The following is a 20,553-nucleotide window of genomic DNA, read 5'->3' as shown; positions in this document are numbered from 1 at the left end:
AGACATTTCAAAATCATATTTTCCAGGGAAGCCTTTTTGAATCCACCTGCCACACCCTGACTTCTCCCCCACTCTCCTTGTCTTGTATCCTTCCTTAGTATTTTATTTTATATGATATTATTTTATTTTTTAGAATATTACTTTGTAGATGCTAACATATCATGTTGGTTGTTTTCAGGTTATTTCAAGGATATTTATTTTGTCTCCTAAAATAACTTGTAAGTTCTGGACAGAAGCTTTCCAATACGACTCTCTGCCATGATGGACAAAGTCTATATCTGTGCTATGCAGCAGAATACTCTCTAGACATATTTAGCTACTGAGCACTTGAAAAGTGTCTCGTGTAACTGAGGAACTAAAATTTCAATTTTATTTAATTTTCATTAATTTAAATGTAAATAGCTACATGTGGCTAGAGGCTACAATATTGGGGAATGCAGTTTTCAATGCCAAAGAGAGTATATTTCAAATTATTTCTCTTCCCTAAGGTGTCTGGTACTTAACAGGAAGCAATGCCTCATGTTTATAAAGTATTTTACAATAAATATATAAACTCAATTAAATACAGAACCCTACTCAAGTTTCAGAATTACTCTTTCATGCAGGTAGGATAAATATTATTAAACCCATTTAATTTTTTTAAATTTTTTTTTAACGTTTATTTACTTTTGAGACAGAGGGAGACAGAGCATGAACGGGGGAGGGTCAGAGAGAGAGGGAGACACAGAATCTGAAATAGGCTCCAGGCTCTGAGCTGTCAGCACAGAGCCCAACGCGGGGCTCGAACTCACGAGTGGTGAGATCATAACCTGAGCCGAAGTCGGACGCTTAACCGACTGAGCCACCCAGGCACCCTTATTAAACCCATTTTAAAATAACCAGGAGGGTAAATGACTTATGCAAAGTCATATGGAAATCACTGGCAGATTAGAATCTGCCCCTTTAAAAAAATATATCCTAATCCTTTTCTTTTCAATGTTATGTTGCCACTCAATAAAGTCTACCAATAAACTGAATTATCAAAGCAAGAATTTAATTTGATCACAGAATCTTCATTAACTGGTCATTTATTTCTTCACTCAAAAAATATTTATTGAATCCCGGCAGTGAGTCAGGCATGCTACAAGCTGGCAGTAAACTGGTGAATATGTGGTTCCTTGCTCAGAAGGGACTGATTTTGTGTGGGTTGGGGAGTGGTGATGAGTGACAGTGAGTAAGCAAGTCGGTAAGTAAATAAATAAATGAATACAGATGAAAAAAAGTGCCGTGAAAAATATAAGCTGGGTGGTTAGGTAGAGAGTAACTGGGGAAGTCTTTTTCAGATAAGGTTATTCAAGGAGAGTTCTTAGAGTATATAAGATATGAATTGAGATCTAAAGGATGGAAAGAGTTGGAAACTAATTCTGGGGAGGAGGAACAGCAAGTCCTGAAGCTGAGAGGGATTAGCTGAACTTGAACTAAAAGGAGGTTAATGTGTCTAGTGCCTGGTGAATAGGGTAGGGGCTGTCTTAGTCTGCTCAGGCTGCCATAACAAAATATACAAACTGTGTATTACACAGCATACAGAAAAATTAATTGAAGATAGACCATGGACCTTAACATAAAAGCTAAAGCTGCAAAGCTTATAGGAGTAAATATATGAGAATATCTTCATGACCTTGAGGTAGGCAGAGAGGTCTTAGAGAGGACAAACATATATAATATAATGCATCAATTGTCAACCAATTATAAATATACAATAGAATACGATGTGCTTTATAATTAAATACTACATAGTTTTAATACAATTATACAATACAATATAATAATTGACAATTGGACTTCATCAAAATTGATAAAAACTTTCATTTGTGAGGGCGCCTGGGTGGCTAGGTCAGTTAAGCGTTCAACTCTTGGTTTCAGCTCAGGTCACCTTCTCATGGTTCATGGGTTTAAGCCCTGCATCGGACTCTGCGCTGACAGTGCAGAGCCTGCTTGGGATTCTTTGTCTCCCTCTCTCTGCCCCTCACTCTCTCTCTCTCTCTCAAAAATAAATAAACAAACATTTAAAAATGTGAAAAGACATTGTTTGTTTGTGAAAAGACACTGTTACAAATGAAAAGACAAGTGATACACTTGAAGAAAATATTTACAATGCATTAATCCACCATGTATACAAAAGGTCTTAACTGTATAAACCACAAACTTAAAAGTATAAACCACAAAAGTATAAACTTAAAAGTATAAACCACAAAAAGGTGGGCAAAGGACACTTAATGAAAAAAGATACATGAACGGTCAATAAGTATATGAGAAGATGTTCATCATTAGTCGTTGAAGAAATGCAACTTTCCTGCACTCACTAGAATTGCTAAAGCAAAAGAGATAGGCAATACCAAATGTTGGTGGTGATATGGAACAAATCAACTCTCAGACATCTAGTAGAATTGTAAAGTGGTTTAGCCAGTTTAGTAGATCCTGATAAACTTACCTACCTACCTCATAGGCTAGCAATTCTACTCCTTTGTGTTTACCCAAGATATATGAAAACATATATTTGACAGAAACTTGTACATTCATGCCTGTGGTATATGTATTTATAACAGCCAATAACTGTAAACAATCAAGTGTCTATCAAGATAAAAAAAGAACCCAATTTGCGTTATATTCATTTGATGAAAAAATAGTAACAAAAATACTGATACATTCAACATCATGGATGAATCACAAAAATATACTGAGCAGAAGAAAACAGCATGAAAGAGTATATACAGCATGATTATATTTATAAGAAGTTCAAGTTCAAGCAGAATTAATTTAAAGTGATAAAAACTTTAAAGTAAAGTTTCGGGGCTCCTAGGCGGCTTAGTCGGTTAAGCGTCGGACTTCAGCCTAGGTCTTGATCTCGAGGTCTGTGAGTTCGAGCCCCTCATGGGGCTCTGCGCTGACAACTCAGAGCCTGGATCCTGCTTTGGATTCTGTTTCTCCCTCTCGTTCTCTGCTCCTCCCTTGCTGGCATTCTGTCTCTCTGTCTCTCTTTCAAAAAATAAACATTAATTTAAAAAATAATAATAAAATAAAGTTCCAGGAAGGGGTGAGGATGATTGTCTAGAAACGAAACCTTCAGGGAGTAAAGGAATTGTACATCTTGAGTGGGTGATATTACATAAGTGTGTCATTTGTCAACATTCAACCAACTCCACACATAAGCTCTGTACATTGTACTATGTGTAAAATATATAAAAGAAAAACGTCATTTACTAGTAAAATGTGATGAGTAATAAGAGTAAAATGCAAAGCATCTGACTGAAATGGAAAGGATCAGGAGTGAAATTTATAATTTAACCCATCTCATTCGGGAACCCATGTTGGGCCCAGACACAGAGGACTGGACTGACTTGACAATAGTATTTCACTCTACCAGGCACATCGGCCAAGCTCAGTGGCTGGATACTTCCTTTCTTCCTACCTTTTTTTTTTTTTTTTTTAAGTTTTATTTATTTTTGGGACAGAGAGAGACAGAGCATGAATGGGGGAGGGTCAGAGAGAGAAGGACACACAGAATCTGAAACAGGCTCCAGGCTCCGAGCTGTCAGCACAGAGCCCGACGCGGGGCTTGAACTCACGGACCTCGAGATCATGACCTGAGCTGAAGTCGGCCGCTCAACCGACTGAGCCACCCAGGCGCCCCTCTTCCTACCTTTTAAGTACAGATACTCCAATCACTACCAGGAGATTCTGATCTCAAGAAGAAGGTAAGTTAGAACTTGTGATGCGATATAAATGCTCCCATTAGTGATATCCATTGACTTCGTCAGGTCCTGAGTTTGAACTCTGCTAGGAGGGTGGAGAATTTTCCATTTTGGAACTCATTTATGTTGTTATTCTGCTGCAGCCTGAGAGCTCTAACTTCCAGGGCACAGGGCAAGCCTCATCTGTTTAGCCTCAGTATTAAGGGAAGGGTGGTTCAGCTGTAGTCAGTTTGGCAAGGGTGGAGATGTAAATATTTTATGTTTTCACTAGCTAATTTTAAGTACATGCATAAGGCCAGTGGTTGAATACTAGCTTTAAATTCAAAATCAAAATAAGGCAAATTACAACTAATAAGTCCAAGACATCAGATTAAAAGAATTTCAGCTTTTTTTTAGAAAGATGCTAGAAAATAAAAATGAACATACCTGGGTAAATATTTGAATAAGTAGATCTTCATGACCCCGGTGATACTCCTTTTAAAGGCCCTGTACAACTAACTACCTGTTTCCCTGATATGCTTCCCCTTTACTTACCATCTCTTCAGTTACACCTGCTGTATTTCTGCAGCTAAACTCTCAATTTTTTGAGCCCAAACGCTACCATGTCACCACTATGATATCATTGAGTCTATCCTGTGACGTATGTACTATTATAATTTCTTATTTACAGATGTAAAAACAGAGAAGCTAAGTAGCTTGCCCAAAGTTGCACAGCCTCTAAGAGAATCAGGATTTTAACTCAGATCATCTAATAGACATGCTTGATCACCAAGCAAAACCAGCTCTCCTTACCTTGCCCCTTTCCTTCGCTTCCTCAAGCACTGATGTGCTTTTGCATATAATATTTAATATAATTCTTGTAATGACTTTGAAAGATGAGATGTCAAATCTTTACTCACTAAAAAAAAAAAAAAAAAAAAAAAACAGAACACTGAATTTCAAAGATTAACTTTCCCAAGTTTGCATGGCTAGAAAGTGTTAATGGCACCCGAATTTGAATCCTTATCTACCTACCTGCAGCGCTGTGAGTTTTTCTACCTAAAAGACACACTTTTAACGTACAATTTCTCCCAGGCCCTTTTGTGTTTTAGAAACCATTTCCATATACGGCTTACTTAATTAGGTTTTACTGAAGCTAATTTTAAAATAGTTTACATTCTTTGGGCAAGTAAACTTGAAGGGAACCCAGAAGTGAGTTGGAGGTCATCAGAGAACTGGGCAGTTGTGGATATGATTGAAACAGTGTGGCATTCACACATATTCCATATGTATTTTTCAAAACCTTGAGATCTCTAGTCAATATAAAATGTTAAATTTCTCTAAGTCTTGTTTCCCTTATCTTTAAAATAAAGGCATTGAACCTGCTGCTTTTTAAGATCCTTTCCTACGAATCATTTTCTTTTCTATTCTGTAATATGCTCTGCCTATGTACTTTTGTGTTTTTTAAAAAATACAGAAGTATACAGGGCTTAGTATACTAAACACCTTGGAGGCTTAGTCGGTTAACATCTGACACTTGATTTTGGCTCAGGTCATGATCTCAGGGTTCGTGAGATCGAGCCTGGCATCAGGCTCCATGCTGTTAGCACTGGTAGCCTGCTTGGGATTCTCTCTCTTCCTCTTTGCTCCTCCCCTACTCGTGTGCTCTTGCTCGATCTCTCGCTCAAAATAAATAAATAAACTTAACAAAATGCAGAAGTGTAAACAGGATGGATTCATTATTTCGTTTGTTCATCTGATTTTCCATTCCACAAATATTTATTGAGAACCTACTAAGTGCCAGGCAGTCTGTTGACTCTGGTGCAACAAGTGTAAATAAAGCACAGTGTCTGCCCTCTGGAAGATCCCTTTGCAGAGTTGGATAAAGCTACACAGTACAGAGGGATGGTGCAATTCTCATGGGTGACATTCTTCTCAGAGATGACAGGTGACAACTGCTCTTCCTTTCATCACGAAATGTACAAAAGGTCCATTTACTTCATAAGCTAACACGCACACCTCCCTCTAACAGTGCTGTTATCTTTTGTGTAACTTCTTCAGAACCAGGAAGGTTTTTTTTTTCTTTTTGTTCCTCCCCCCCCCTCCTTTTTTTCCACATAAATGAATAATACAGGAGACAACCAATAGCCAGTTTATACTCCCTGCTGTCCTTCCAAAGCTTCATAGCCCAAAATAAAGGTGCTGCGGAGGTGGAGAACCCAATTTCCATTCTAAGTTTCACACAGTGGGTTTCAGTCAATTAAAATTTCTGTTCCTAAGATACAGTTGCTTATGGAGGCAAGTAGCACCCACATTTTCTGGAAACAGTGATCCTGGTCTAGAGGAATGGTCTTCCCCCAGTATCTGCTGAGACCCCAGTCAAAGGATTCTATTCAGTTGCTGATGCAGGATTTCATCTCCTTTCTCAGGCATCAACTTCCTCTTATTACCTGGGTTTTGACTCCTCTAAGCAACACAACAAACATCTTAGGGGGGAAACAACATGTTTGTCATTCTTTTTATCCTCACTAATGCATTGGAAGTAGGCCATCTGGCTGCCTTTTGGGTAAATCCATTTTATAACAAGATTTTTTGTGTGTGATTCAGTAATTAAACCCCTTTGGATAGAGTTCAAGATGGACCTGCCTTATGCTGAATTTTGCTTTAGAGCAAACTGTTAGTCACAGGTGCCAGTGAATTCGTAAATCAGGATGAAAAATCTTTTATAGATTTTGGAAAATTAGTCATCTCTCTGAGTTTCTTCTGGCCTTAGGTACATTCTTCTTCAGAGGTGAGCAAGGTGAGAATATCCTTAGGATTGCCCCTGGTCTAACATGGCTAAGATTGTGATCTGCCATCAGTTCTAAATCTAACCTCCTAGGGCTGCAGTGTTGAAATTAAGATAAGAGACTATTAATATTGTTAGTCATTGCTATAGACAGCATAATAGATTTATTCACTCACTCATTCATTCATTCATTCATTCAGTAAACATTTGCTAGCTGAAGGTACAGAAATAACTAGAAAAGCTTGTGAACTCAACTTCATTATGACGTGATTTATTCTATTAGAGACCCAATGTTCTTTGTGTGTGTGTGTGTGTGTGTGTGTGTGTGTGTGTGTGTGTGTGTGTCATTTATTATGTGGGGGCTTCAGTTGTCAAAATCTGATATGACATAACATCTCCTTTGGAATATTTTCTAAGAATAATTTATTTCTTTGGACAAATGGCCCCATCTCTTAAACCCAAAAAATATAAATCAGTACAAAAATATGGTTAAAAGTCAAGTGATCAGTCATGTTTTGTTGGATATCTTGTAGGAAATATTTCCTCTTGTTGGCTAGTTGTGCTCCCAATTTCTTTTGCCATGAGTCATGGAAAGTTAATATTCCATTTGAGAATTTTCTTCTGGCCACTGATTCTTATGAAAATCCCTTTGAAAAAAATCATCACTTTGATTAGACCCTATTTGCCTTTCTTCTTGCTTTCTCCTTGGCATACACTTTCTGACTGATGAGATGACCTATTCCTTAACATGCTTATGTCTTTCCTTAACTATGATCTAGTTATAATGTCATTTGTTTCAGCAGCCCTGAGAGCTTGTTTGACAAGGAGAGCAACCCTCTATGACAGTTAATTGGGTAACAACTCACTTTTATATCAAGCTAAGTTGTCTGCATCTTTTAAATAGATAATGAGCTTAGAATCTCTCCTCAGGCATAAGAGTGTAAAGAGGAGTAAACTCTTTGAGTTGGGGCATTTTCCCTCCTTGGGCATAGATGTGCTTTACTTTTGGACCCCCACGAATGGTCACTGTGGTCTAGTGTCATTGAGTAGAGACAGAATGTTCCTAAATTCCTGGAAATTCACCAGATGGTACCAGACTTCAGCAAACAAATGGTGACTTTGGCTTCCTTGTGGCTTCTGTCTTGACTGACATAAATCAGCCTCCACAAGTGGACAGCTGATGTTTGTAGTCAAAGAGAAATGTGCTCTATGGCTTAGGTCTAGATTCTGCAAAGACTAAAGAGGTAACAATGGGTTTGGGTGCATTAGAACAATTGTTGGAATTACATCTGCGGTCACACTTGGGAAAAGTTTTCATCTTGCTCTCACTGAGATTCTTAAAAGCTGCTTATACAATTGTAATTCACTTTGAAACTTTCTGAAAACAAACTTCATCATGAGACTTCTAAGGAATTTTTAGTTCTGGTTGGGTCCCATACTAAGAGAAAACTAAGTAGAAGCCAAGACGTGCTGCAATCCAGACATGTTTATGAGGAGGCAAATTACCACAGGTGTAAAAACCTCTCAAGAGCTCACCAAGTTTAGATAAAATTTAAAATAGTTCATTGCAATATTGTGAAATGTATTTTTGTCACACATTCTTGTGAGTACTAAAGCATGATTATTTCAAAGGGTTGTCAAACCGATCTTGTATTCGCAGAATTTTTTGTGTACTAATGATTTATTTTTTGCTTGTGGGTTTGGTTCTTCTTGGCCACAGTGGATTGTTCTCTGTATAGTGTATGGGTTGGAGGGGCTTAAAAGACATATTGATGAGGTTTACAACTTGCTAGCTGGAACCCTTCCTTGTTAGTGAGGGGTAAATTCCAAAGATTCCCCTGCTGAGAGCAGACTTGAGGACATGTGCCTCCTTAGGTAAGAATAAGATGCTCTCTCAGACTGAGGCACCCAGTTCTAATGATCTGGGCTTGCATCGGTGGCTCTGAGACTTCATCAGAAGTCTACGTGAAAAGGGGTGAAAGGCACAGTGAATATTTAGAGTTGCAAACTTAATGCACATCAAGAGCATTGCCTGTGCTGCTCAAATTGATGACCAAAGCAATGTAGTGTATTGCTGTGTAAATGAATGACCTGGTTTTTCAAGAGTTAAACTTGGAAGAACCCCCAGGAGAGAGGCAGGTGGGGTTCCAGGTAAGGGACCACACAAGACTTGATTTTCTCTGGCAGAACTGGCAGAAATTATGCCATTGATGGAAGAGCCACTATTACACGAAGAGGCCAGAAGCCTTTGAAGGTTAATAGAGTTTTAAGTTTTATATTTCTTCTTGGATACATTAAGCCATGCGTTTAAATTTTGTTTGAATTAAACTATGTACAGAGGTTTCAAGTAAAGCAAGTGGTCCATCTATCATACATTCTCCATCCTTGAGTTCCACTTCTCAATGTGAACTTTTTTTGCTTTTGCTTCTGGTATTCCTCTCCATTTGTCTAAATAGCAAAATATTTCTTTATTTAAAAATGTTAGACCTTATTATTTGATTTTTTACTACAGACAATATTTACCCCCATCCCTCCCACAGCCCTCTCTCAGGTGTACATGGGACTCTCCCCTATCATTCTAAAACAGTTGTTTTGCCACTTTTGACTAAGTCGGTATTCAGTATTTACAATATTTTTGGTTATATAGATGTCAACTGCTAAGCCACTTGATATAATAAAGTGACTTTCCTGTATTTTTTACAATTTTTGCATTTTGCATTTTGAGGTCTTTTTAAAAACTAATAATTCTTTTTTAGTTCATTTACTTATGCATTCTTCAGTCATAAAAATCTCTGAAAGAACTGACCAAACACATCAAATAAGAGGTCAATTTAATGATTTTTTTTTCTTTGAGTTCTTTAATATTTCCCCAAGAGCTTTCAATTTTCTTTTTCTAGTCTTCCTTGTCAATTGCCAGATCTTCCAGGATTTTTTCACAGCCGTCTTGTCCTTGTTTTGTCTTGGATCTCACATTGCTTTCATGTTTTCTGCCCTATTGATTCACTCCCTAATTTTGTTGGAGTGCATTCTCCAGTAGCTTTCTGAGAACAGGTGTGTAAGAGATGGATGTTTTGAAGCATTGCATGTCTGAAGATATCTCTATTCTATTTTATCAGCCATTGGTACTTTGGCTATAGGATTCCGGGTTGTGTGTCATTTTTTCACTATCTCTTATTTTAGCTTCCAGCACTGCAGCTAAGCAGTTTCATACTATTTTGATTACTGATCCTTGGTAAATGACTTTCTTTTTTGTCTCTCTGGAAGCTTTTGCAATCTTTTCTTTCTTTCTTCCTTCCTTCCTTCCTTCCTTCCTTCCTTCCTTCCTTCCCTCTTTCCTCTTTTTCCCCTCTCCCCCATCTTTCTTTTTTCCATTTAGGGTGTTCTTGCTGAGAAATTTGAAATCACAGACACATGTTCTTAAGTTCTAGAAAATGGAAAACTTCCTTGTATTTTGTCATCAATAATTTCCTCTTTGATTCTTTTGAAAGATTATTTTTCTAGAACCCCTATAAGTTGCAGGTTGATGTCCCATATTGATCATTTTCTGACCTCCCCCCTCTGTTTGTCTTTTGGTTCTACTTTCTCAGTCAATTCGTCAACTTTATTTTACAGCATTCTTATTGGCTATTTATACTTCTTCTCTCATATCTTTAATCTCCTAAAGCACTTTCCCATTTTCTGAATGTTTTCCATTTATGTTATTCTGCCCTTATTACATGGTTGTAAACTCATTTCTAACTTCTGTGGGAAAATTAATTGAAATGTTTCCTTTAATCTTTTTCTTTGGCCTCTTCTTTTATGTTACAGTCTTTTTCCAATGCCAGGTTTTTCTTTATATTTAAGAAATAAGATGTGCCCCTGTTTATAGAAGTACGGAAGATTATTCTAAAATTTCCTCTTAATTAAAATAAACTTATGGAAAAATTATATGAACTTTTAATTAAATGCTTTTTAGGCCTGCACAAAAGAGTCTGCAGAGACTTAAAACAAAGTGAAAGAACCTTGAGGTTAAGACACATCCAAACATGCCTCTATTGCGAGGAATTCTGAAGAGAGAGACTGAATGAGATTGCTGGATTGGATGGGAGGCTGGATGAGTAATTCAAGCCCTACCCTCTTTGGACGCACCTTTAAATATATTTTATATAATTTCTCATTACCTTAAGTTTCACTGCAGCATATACAAAGTCTTTATATAGTCTTCCCCCCACCCCCCAGTTTTACCATTGTGTAAGGCTATGAAAAGCACAGTGAAGATTAAGGAAGAGGGTCAGATACCAACAAGATTCTTTATGGATGAAGTTTTAGAGACTTTTGATCTAATGGGAGCAAGGGAAAGCTTTCTAACACTTAGCAACAGAAATTTAGTGGAATAAAAAATATTTCTATTATTTCCTTCCACCCAAAACTCTTCGTAGGGATAAAGTGAGCTAGGTTTTCCATAGGTGACAACTTCTTTCATTTTCCAACTTGAATTTTCCATGTTTCAATATGGATTTTTGTTTTGTTTTGTGAGGTAATAAGCATGAGATATTTCTGTGTTCAACGTTTTATCAAATCTCCTGTTGATGCTTGCTTAGACCTTTCGTAGCAAATGACTATTTCATACTTTCCAATTGGGATAGCATGGCTAAAACAGGAAGATTTCCTTTTCCCATTTTAATGACAGATCCTTATTTCCCTTTCGTTGTTTTTCTTTTAAACAAAGTATAAAATATCTTACTTCACTAATTAGCCAAGAAAACGAGATTTACCCCCTCATCCTTTTGAGTTTAAAAGAGAAGTAAAACTCTAATATCAAGGGTCTTTAGAATAACGTCTAGATTAAAAGTGCTTCAGAAACACAAGTATTAGAAAAGAGAGAAACATATGTCTCAGGAAGCAGGTGGCTGTACAAGAAAAGAATGTCTATACTGGCTGGCCTGCATTTCTGGAAGCTAGAAATACTGCACAAGCACAGCCTTAATATAACCATAACAGACAGCAGGGTATGACTTAATGATCAAATAATAAATAACAAAGAAAAAAAATGAAGCTACAGGTGTTAAATGGTGAAGTGTGAAATGGAAGTCCTGGACTATGGAGCAGAACTTAGCAAGTAACTTAAGCACTTCTGCAGCACTGTAAAGTCTCTGGATTGAACTAAAATCTTTTTTAAGAAAATAAATTATATATATATATATATATATATATATATATATATATATATATATATGTTTTATTCAAATGTACTCCATCTATTATTTTTGTTTAAAGTTTATTTATTTATTTTGAGAGAGAATGAGAGAGAGAGAGAGAGAGAGCGAGAGCATGCATCTGAGTGTGGGAAAAGCAGAGAGAGAGGGTAAGAGAGAATCCCAAGCAAGCTCTGCACTGTCAGAGTCAGAGATTGAAATCAGGAACCATGAAATCCTGACCTGAGCCGAAACCAAGAGTCAGCTGCTTAATTGACTGGGCCACCCAGGCCCCTGTACTCCATCTATTGTGGCAGAAATTGTTTCTAATTGGCTGATCATCATCCATTCATTGACTTACTTAACAAACCTTAACTGAGTGCCTGTTCTATGCCAAGTCTTAAGCTAGGCACAGTGGATGCAGAGATGTCCCAAAGTTCATAGTCTAGTAATAGAGACAAACACCAACTTTCCAATTAGCACTATAGGAAGATGAGTTCTGTGGTGAAAGGAGGCAACAGATGCTGTGTAAGAAGAACTACCTAACCCAGCCTAGAAGACTTTCAAAGGCAGCTGATATTGAGGCCACATAAGAGTGGAAAGGTTAGGAGGGTTCTTCTAGGGAGGGGAAGAAGTATATACAAAAGCCTGAGAGACTTGGCTCAAATCAGCAATTTTGAGTTGAGTATATTGGTATATACAGTGCAAGGACTAGATGGGTAGACTTAGATAAAGGTGTTGCCTAAAGTCACTGTGAAGGCATGGCAGGATTTAGAAAGATCAAACTAGTGGCTAAAAGTGGAGGTTGGGAGACCAGATAAAAGGTTGTTATAATAACAAAGTGAGAACTAATAAAGTCTTAAACCAAGGAAATCACAGTTGACATAAACAGATTCCCCAAATTTAGGAAGTACTCCAAAAGAGCAGAATAACTGTAACTGATGACAAATTTGATGTGGAATAGGGGAGTAAGGGAAGATTATGAGTCAAAGATGATATTCAAGTCTCTGATTTGAAGAATGGGTATGGGTGTTGCCAACTATGTAGTTAGGGTAATCTGAGAAAAGAAGCAGATCTGGAAGGAAGCTAATGGGTTCACTTTGAGATGGGTTCTGTTTATGGCATATTTTTTGGCATCCAAGTAGAAATTCCAGTAAGTGGTTATATATAAAAGCCTGGAAGTCAGGAAGAGGGCGATCTGGACTTAGACATGTACAATAGGGAATTATTGAATAGTCATAATAGTTGTTGTCATCATTAGTATAGATGTATTTGTCAGGTTGGCCAAGAGATAAAGGTATAGAAATATTAACTTTCAAGGAGAAGTGGAAGAAAGAGTATGTTGTCAAAGGGACTGAGAAGGACTAGCTGGTGAAGTCAGAGTATAACCACGTGAGAGTGGTCTTCCGGAGTCAAGGAGCTCAAAGAAAGAGCTGGGTCACAGAGGTAATCGCTGCAATGCAGTCAAGTAAATAAGGATCAAAAAGTTGAGTGATGATATAAATCATCATCAAAATAGAATAAATTTGAGAGAGAAGGGACTGTGATGGTCGCTTTAAGCGTCAACTCAACTGGACCATGCAGTGCCCATATATTTGGCTAAACATTATTTCTGGATGTGTCCGTGAGGGTGTTTCCAGATGAAATTAACATTTGAATCATTAGACTGAGTAAAGCAGATTGCCCTCACCAGTTGGGGTGGGCAGCATCCAATCAGTTGAGTCTGAATAGAACGAAAGGGCAGAGGAAGGGAGAATTCACCATTTCTCCACCTGAGTCAGGTGAGTGCGAATATTGGTTTCTCCAGCCCTCAAACTGGGATTTACACCATTGGCAATTCTGGTTCTCAGACCATCAGACTTGGATTAGAATTTACACCATCAACTCTCCTGGACTTTGGTCTTGGACTGGAACTACACACAGCCAGCTTTCCTGGCTCTCCAGTTTGCAGACAGTAGATCTCAGCTTCAATAATTGTAATAAAGCCCTTTCTATATCATTTATCTCTACATCTGTATCATCTCTATCTTTCTCTTTATCTATCTCTGATCTATCTATCTATCTATCTATCTATCCATCTTCTATCTACCTGTAAATCTATTTATCAATTTGTCTACACATTCTGTTGGTTCTGTTTCTCTGGAGAATCCTGACTAATACAGGGATTGTTACTAATGACTATGATAGGACAACAAGTATAAACCAGAAGTTCTCTATGCAAAGAACTACATTTAGAAGAATTATTTCAATGAAGTAGTTGGAGTGGGGTTGTAGATGGCAAGAATAAAAGAGTGAAGTGAATGATAAGTAATTAAAATACTTATTAACAGACTATTTTTTTGAACTGACTTCTATTTAAAAGGGGAGAGACTGAGTGCAAATTAGAAGGGGATAGCAGGTTAAAGGCAAATGTTTTGCCCGGCAGAGGCTTGAGCAGCCCTGTATGCAAAAAAGAACAGGTCAATGAAGAGGGAGAAGTCAGGGAATTTACCATAAGAGAATAAATGATTGAACCACTGCTGTATGGGAACTGGAAGGGATGGCAGGATTAGCTTTAGAAAGAAGGATAGAATATCTTGCCTAGAGAAACCACAGAAAAAAATGAATGGAAAGCAAATATAGCAAACATATGGGTGGTGAGTATGAGGTTGGCCAAATTTCCTCCTGATGGTCTCTGTCTTCTCTGTAAAGCATGATGGGAGGCCTACAGCTCAGTATGGATTACATACATACATTAATAGGGAGCTTGGGAGACACAGGTAAAATGGTATGTTACTCTGGATAGTAAGGGACAAGCTGATTAGGAACATGACAGTATTTTCAGGCAATATTAAGGGCCTACTGGGCACTATTAACTTGCAGTGACATGGACCTACAGAGTTTCATGTTTTATCCATTTTAAGTAGTGGGGATCACGGGATTGGTACAACAATATGATGCATGAAAGAGTGGTTTGAGTTCTGGATTATTGTCCCCATGGAAATGGGGACAGGAAGAGGCTGACTGATGGGTTAGACTAGGGAAGTCAATAAACTTCAAGTCTCACTAAAATTGGGAAACAAACATGTTATTAGTACAAACACAGTAGCTCGAAGGATAGGAAACTGTGGATAGGTTGGACATAGAACTTTAAGATTTCAGAGGTGTGTGAGCTCGGGGTGATGGTGAAGTCCCGGCTACGGCCATGGTTGCATGTATACAGTGGAGATGAGATATGTTCTGGAGTTGCTGTTGGCTAATTCAGCCACATGGTTGCAAAAATTACTAAGAACAATGATAAAAGTTAAAGCAGAGAGGAAAACCTTAAACCAAGTATCACTGAGATGACTGAAGTAAACAAAGAGATGGAGATAATGTGCATGATATAGCTCTTATTTTTTGCAAGAATTTAGAGAAGCAAAGATTTTGTGTGGCCACACAGAGTTGAAACTGCAAATGCTGCCTTTCAGTATAATTCTTCAGTGGGCTTTTAGGCATATGGTATCATCAGACAGAGATTTTCACAAAGACACTGAGATCTAGGAAATGTCCTGTGAAGAGGAGAGTGGAAGGGTTTACAAGAATAAGAGGATTGTCATGAGATAGGAATAAAAGACAAGCTGGGAATAACAGTAATGAAGAAAAAAAGTATAACTGAGAGGTCAAGCTGCATTTTTGGAGGTGAGGAAGGATGAGAGGCATTCACTTATTGAAGTTTCTACCCTGTTCTAGCCTTCCTAGCACTTAATAGCCCCTGAAATGTATGTGTAGAGCATGGGCTGTAAGCTCCAAGACAGCAGAAATTTGTAGCATTTTGTTTATTGCTGTATCTAAAACACACCTGGCACAGAGTGAGTGTGCCACATTTATTAAAGGAAGGAATGAGTGAATCCTGGGAGGTGGGACAATGGGTAATGGGTAATGGGCAGCGGTTAAGAGCATGAGCTATTAAATCAGAGAGCTCTGAGTCAGGGCCCTGGCCAAATCTTGGGAAAGTTGCTTAACTTGTTTAAATTTCAACTTCCTTATCTATGAATTCTAGGTTAGGTTGGTAACTATACTTCAGAATTTCTGGAAGCATCTGGCACCTAGTTGGCACCCAGTAAATGGCAACTATTGATGGCACTATTACTTTAACTGTTTTATTTGTTGGGAGGAAATCTGGTAGGACAGTATATAATTTGTAGCTAGAGCTCTGATATATATATATATATATATCTTGATCTTTGGCATATATATATATATATATATATATATATAGCTAGAGCTACAAATTATATACAATTATATATATATCAGAGCTCTAGCTACAAATTATATGCTATATATATAGTGTATATATGTAATATATAATATACTATATATATTAATTTAACCAGGCTTTCAAGCAGAATATTGGTTAAAAATCCCAGAAAGCTTATACCAGTTTCAGAATTAGTTAACTCCTTAGAAAGTGAAAAGCCTTCCTTGCTTTTAATAAAAACTGCAACATTTCTACCTGGTTACTTTTAACAAGTGTTTTTTGTGTTTTTTTTTATATCAATTTTTTGCCTACACCTGGACACCCTAAGCAGAAATATAGGATGTTATTTTTTTATTCTGTGAATAATACAAATATTTTTCCTGTTTCAAATCTACTCAACCTGGGAAAAGGTAAAACATTATGGGAGTGTGTGGCTGTGCTTTCTAGTTAGTTTGCACCTTTCCTGAATTTTCTTTGACTTTGTAAACTCTTGGGTTCCAATGACAATCACTGCCTACAGTATTCAATTTTCCCAGAAATCCTGAGTGCACATGAGTTATGAATAAGAAATATTAACATGAAATTATTTTAATTTACTTAATTAATAGGAAATATACTGTCTCCAATGTGCCCATGGATAATTTGGCTATGATCTCTATCAGCAAACCCCCTTGATTTACCTAATCTGCTATTTTGTTTCTTCTCTGGGTTTGCATTGGGATCTTGTGTTTTAGATGAATGTTGGCTTCCCCCACAACCCCCCGCCCCAGTTGACTCTAATTCCTTCTCTATCAGCCCTGAAAACATCTTGTTGGGGGTAAGTAGCTCATTCCTTTTCCAAAACTTCACTCTAATACCCTTAGAATGTGCATGATTCATGGGAAAGCCAGGAAAATCGCTTCCAACACTTTTACACTGATTCTGGCCCAGCCTACAGTTTCCTCATGCTATGATCCTTTTGCTTTTTTTGCTTTCAAAATCCACAGACTGCAAAACAGCTCCCACCCATTGAAATGACTTTCCTCGCAGATCACCAAAATCTACTCTGATCTTTCCATGTGGGGGAGGTGACTTGATTCCTTTCAATGTTGGAAACCACCTCTCATTTCCCCCACGCACCAGTGAACTTTGTGGCCTTTTCAAGATTTTGCTCCAATGCCAAAGATCAAGTCCAACCTCCTGTGACATATTCTTGATTTAAGGTTGTGGGGTTTCCCAAATGATGTTGAGTGTTCAACCCGAATATTTTAAATGAAAACTTGAGACATTTTTTTTTTTTTTTCAACAGAGCCATAGTTGTGAATCTCTCATGTCTGCTCTCCTGGGTCAGTTTGTCCTACTGGACACAGAGCCCTCCTAAAAGCCCACACAGTGTGGGGGGTGGGGGGGGGGTCTCCACATGATGGTGTGATGCTGCTTTGACGCTGCAGCTGGCCAAGTGGTCACTGGTTGATTTACTCAGCAGGAGATTTTGCAAAAATTAATTTGATGAGAGTAAAATAAAACTATGCCTCCCCCCCCACCCCCGGAAGCTGTAGTAAAAATGAAGCAATAAATAATTTTGATTATTTTGATTAATTTTGATTAATTAACCCTAAAGAGACAATAGAAGAAACATAAGGTCATTCATTGGTAAGGGTAGTTGCTGGAACCCTACTGAAGCAAATGCCGGTATTGTTTTCAAGGTCAAAGACTAAAAGACAGTGAAGTTAAACTTGGCTTGTTTCTCCTATGGCATGTGCTGAATGTGGAAATTCAGGGAAGTTTAATCTCTTTTATACACAGATTGAATTATATGGTCATGAATTTCTGCATTACTAACTAGCTTTAATCCAATGAGAAATAACTTGATAGAGGAAGAATACAGTGCCTGAAACAACCAGAAAACCTGAAAAAATTTTTATTCTATGTTGTGGCTGTAAAGAACACTGCAGTATTAAGCAGAATGAGATGAAAAATTTTACCTCTTTTCTTTCTGCTGCTCGATTTGCTACTGAGCTTTCTCTCACTCATAAATGCTGAATAATCTGTGAAGGAATTAGAATGTAAATCAGGCTTATGTAACTGTACCTGTAAGTGCTAAACTTGTTCGAGACTAGATGCAGTTGAGTATTAAGGGGTTTGTTTTTTTCAAAATCTTTTTCCTGATTAAAAGATCAACTCATCCACACACATCCAGACACACACATATTGTTAAATTGGTTATTAGATAGATATTCAGGTATGTAATTATTAGATTGTTGTGTATGAGCAAAGAAATGGGAGAAATTGAAAGCGCTGAGGTAGTTTCAATGAACTCATAATATTTGATGTATTTTATTACTTAAAATATGTCTCTGAAGGAAGAGAAAGATGAACGAATAAAGTATTGGGGGCACAGCTTCACCTGAAAATCTCATGTGAATTTCGTGCTTTACTGTGTATTTACATCTGTATAATGTCTTATACCTACAGTATCCTTTTAAGAGGAAGAAAAATAATGCCAGTTTTTCTTCCCCAAATCCTTGAGTAACATTAGTTTTCCAGAGAGACATGTTCCATTTTTATCCAGTAGTTTTGTGTACCACTGAGCCCACGGGAGTTGCCCTAATTCAAAGGGTCGAAGCTCTGTCAGAACAGTGGACACACTAGGATACCTATATAAAAATGCCAGCTCCTGTGCCTCGCCAAAGTCCAATTAAATCTGAGTCTCTGGGAAAGATTCTTAGCATTGATATTTTTAAAAATCTCCCCAGGTGAATCTAGAATTTGCCCAAGGGTAAGAACCAATGCTGTAGGTGGAGGCTTACTACAGCTTGAGGACCAGGGAGGAGGTTATATTAGATATGATCTGTCGTTATACCTTTCTGCACATCAACCTCTCTTTGAACTTTTTCCCCTCATCACTGGGACCCTAGAGTAGCGAACTGATTGCCACGAAGTAGAAACACGGTCTGCAATGAAATCCACGCCTAGTGTATATAGCCCGATGGGACCCAGCATTCAAGTCACTAATTCTACAGAAGAGAAATAGAACTAGTAATTCTAAACACGTTGGGCATGGGTTTTTTTCTCCCTCATGGTAACTTCCTACATCTGAAGAAAATTTTAACGTGATAAATTCCAAATTGTTGAATTTTGAATGTATTTAATAATTATAATTTTTATCAGTTTGACTTTTTAAAACCCCACCAAATTCTCCTGCAATATTTTCAGTATTTGCTGAAGGATGACATCCCCCTTGCCTTAATCATGTGCCAGATTACTCGTAAACCTGGACCATATGCCACTGCAATTTGCTGATGGGCCCAAGCTGTTTTGGTAGATAAAAAATCCAAGGGGATTAGAATGGCTCAATCCTCACTGTGAACAGAGCAACGGCATTAGGGCAGCTCTATGCTTTCCGCTCTCTCCTTGTCCATGCATTACCTAGTTTCTCTTCGTTCAGGTCACTGGTAACCCCAAACCAGAGATCGCATCAATGCCTGCAAAAGATGTATATTTCACCCTGATAAGGCTTTCTGTAGCTACGTCAACAGAAACCAAGTTTCAGAGACCCGGATCATGCAAGCAAGGGAGTAAAAATCATTATGTGCAAAAGTAGGAAATATTTCCTCACTTTTGGCTTTAGGATGGTCCTGGGGGGTGGTAAATACTCTAAAATTGATGAGTGACAAAATATCTTTCTCCTTTATTTGGCTCCTGGTTTCTGCTCGGTACCGTTAATGGTGATATTCTCTGTCATTAATATTTGAATGACTACAAGTTTTTCTGTTTATAATAAAGTGAACCTCTATGAATTCACTTCAGAACTCCTCTGAATCTTGAAATCAGAATCAGATGTCTGATTAAATTGTTAAAATTCAAAATGACCTTTGGGAAAATATAATTTTCTGGAAGACACTTTCCCACACTCCCCTTTTCCTTTCTTTGCAGGTGAAACTTTCCTCAAATAAGGAGGTCATTGTGATTTATTTCTTGTGTCTTGAAATCCATTTTCTTGATAGCAGCCCTTGTTTTAAGCCTCTGACATGGTGTGCTTAAAGATAAAGCAGTAAAGCATTTGGTTTGAAGTATACTGCTAAGAGTGCTTTAAAACAGTAGGAAGATGCTGGTTATTCAGATTTCTAAGTTACCATTAAATAATTTGCATACTAAATAGTTAACAGTCCCAGTAGTGGGGAGTTTTTTTTTCGTTAATCACACATTAATTAATTAGTTCATTGATTTACTAACTTCTTACATTGTCTCTTAATCAAGTTTCTTTTAGTTAAAAGTGACACAAACATAACTCTACCATAAGAAACAAAGGAACTTGTATTATTATTATTATTATTATTATTATTATTACTATTGCTGTATAAGCAAGACTCAGGTACAAGATTGCAGGATTCCAGCAATGTAACCAAGACTCCCTTTCTCTTGATCTCTTGCTGTTGGGGGGAAAACCACACTTAATAACACTTCTGACATCAGAGGTGTGGGTTGTGGGTTTATTCCCAAACTGCCCAATTCTCCAACACCAGCTGAGTGTTCACAATTCAATTCAATTCTGACACAATCTCCCTGGAGATAGCATCAGATTCCAGAAGTTAAGGGCTCAATCCCACAAGACTGTCCCCACTTCAGATACCAGTCACAAGTCCCAGGTTGTCACCTATATTTCTGACTGCCTAGCTA

General features: G+C 37.6%; 1 long non-coding RNA gene across 3 annotated transcripts in view; it reads right to left on the bottom strand.

The window, feature by feature from the left end:
- LOC144616168 (uncharacterized) overlaps positions 1-20,553 on the bottom strand; it is a 69,837-nt gene that overhangs the window by 37,337 nt on the left and 11,947 nt on the right. For all 3 annotated transcript variants that reach the window (XR_013555232.2, XR_013555233.2, XR_014137593.1), the window contains 2 exons: positions 17,859-17,921; positions 4,524-4,629 (listed from right to left, as the gene is read on the bottom strand). This is a non-coding gene — a long non-coding RNA (uncharacterized LOC144616168). The remainder of the gene's footprint in view (positions 1-4,523; positions 4,630-17,858; positions 17,922-20,553) is intronic.

Source organism: Panthera onca, chromosome B1 (genome assembly GCF_046562875.1).
Source record: "Panthera onca isolate mPanOnc1 chromosome B1, mPanOnc1 haplotype 2, whole genome shotgun sequence".
NCBI classification, from domain to species: domain Eukaryota; kingdom Metazoa; phylum Chordata; class Mammalia; order Carnivora; family Felidae; genus Panthera; species Panthera onca.
The sequence above is the reverse complement of the archived record's forward strand: the minus strand, read 5'-3'. Positions and strand labels throughout refer to the sequence as shown.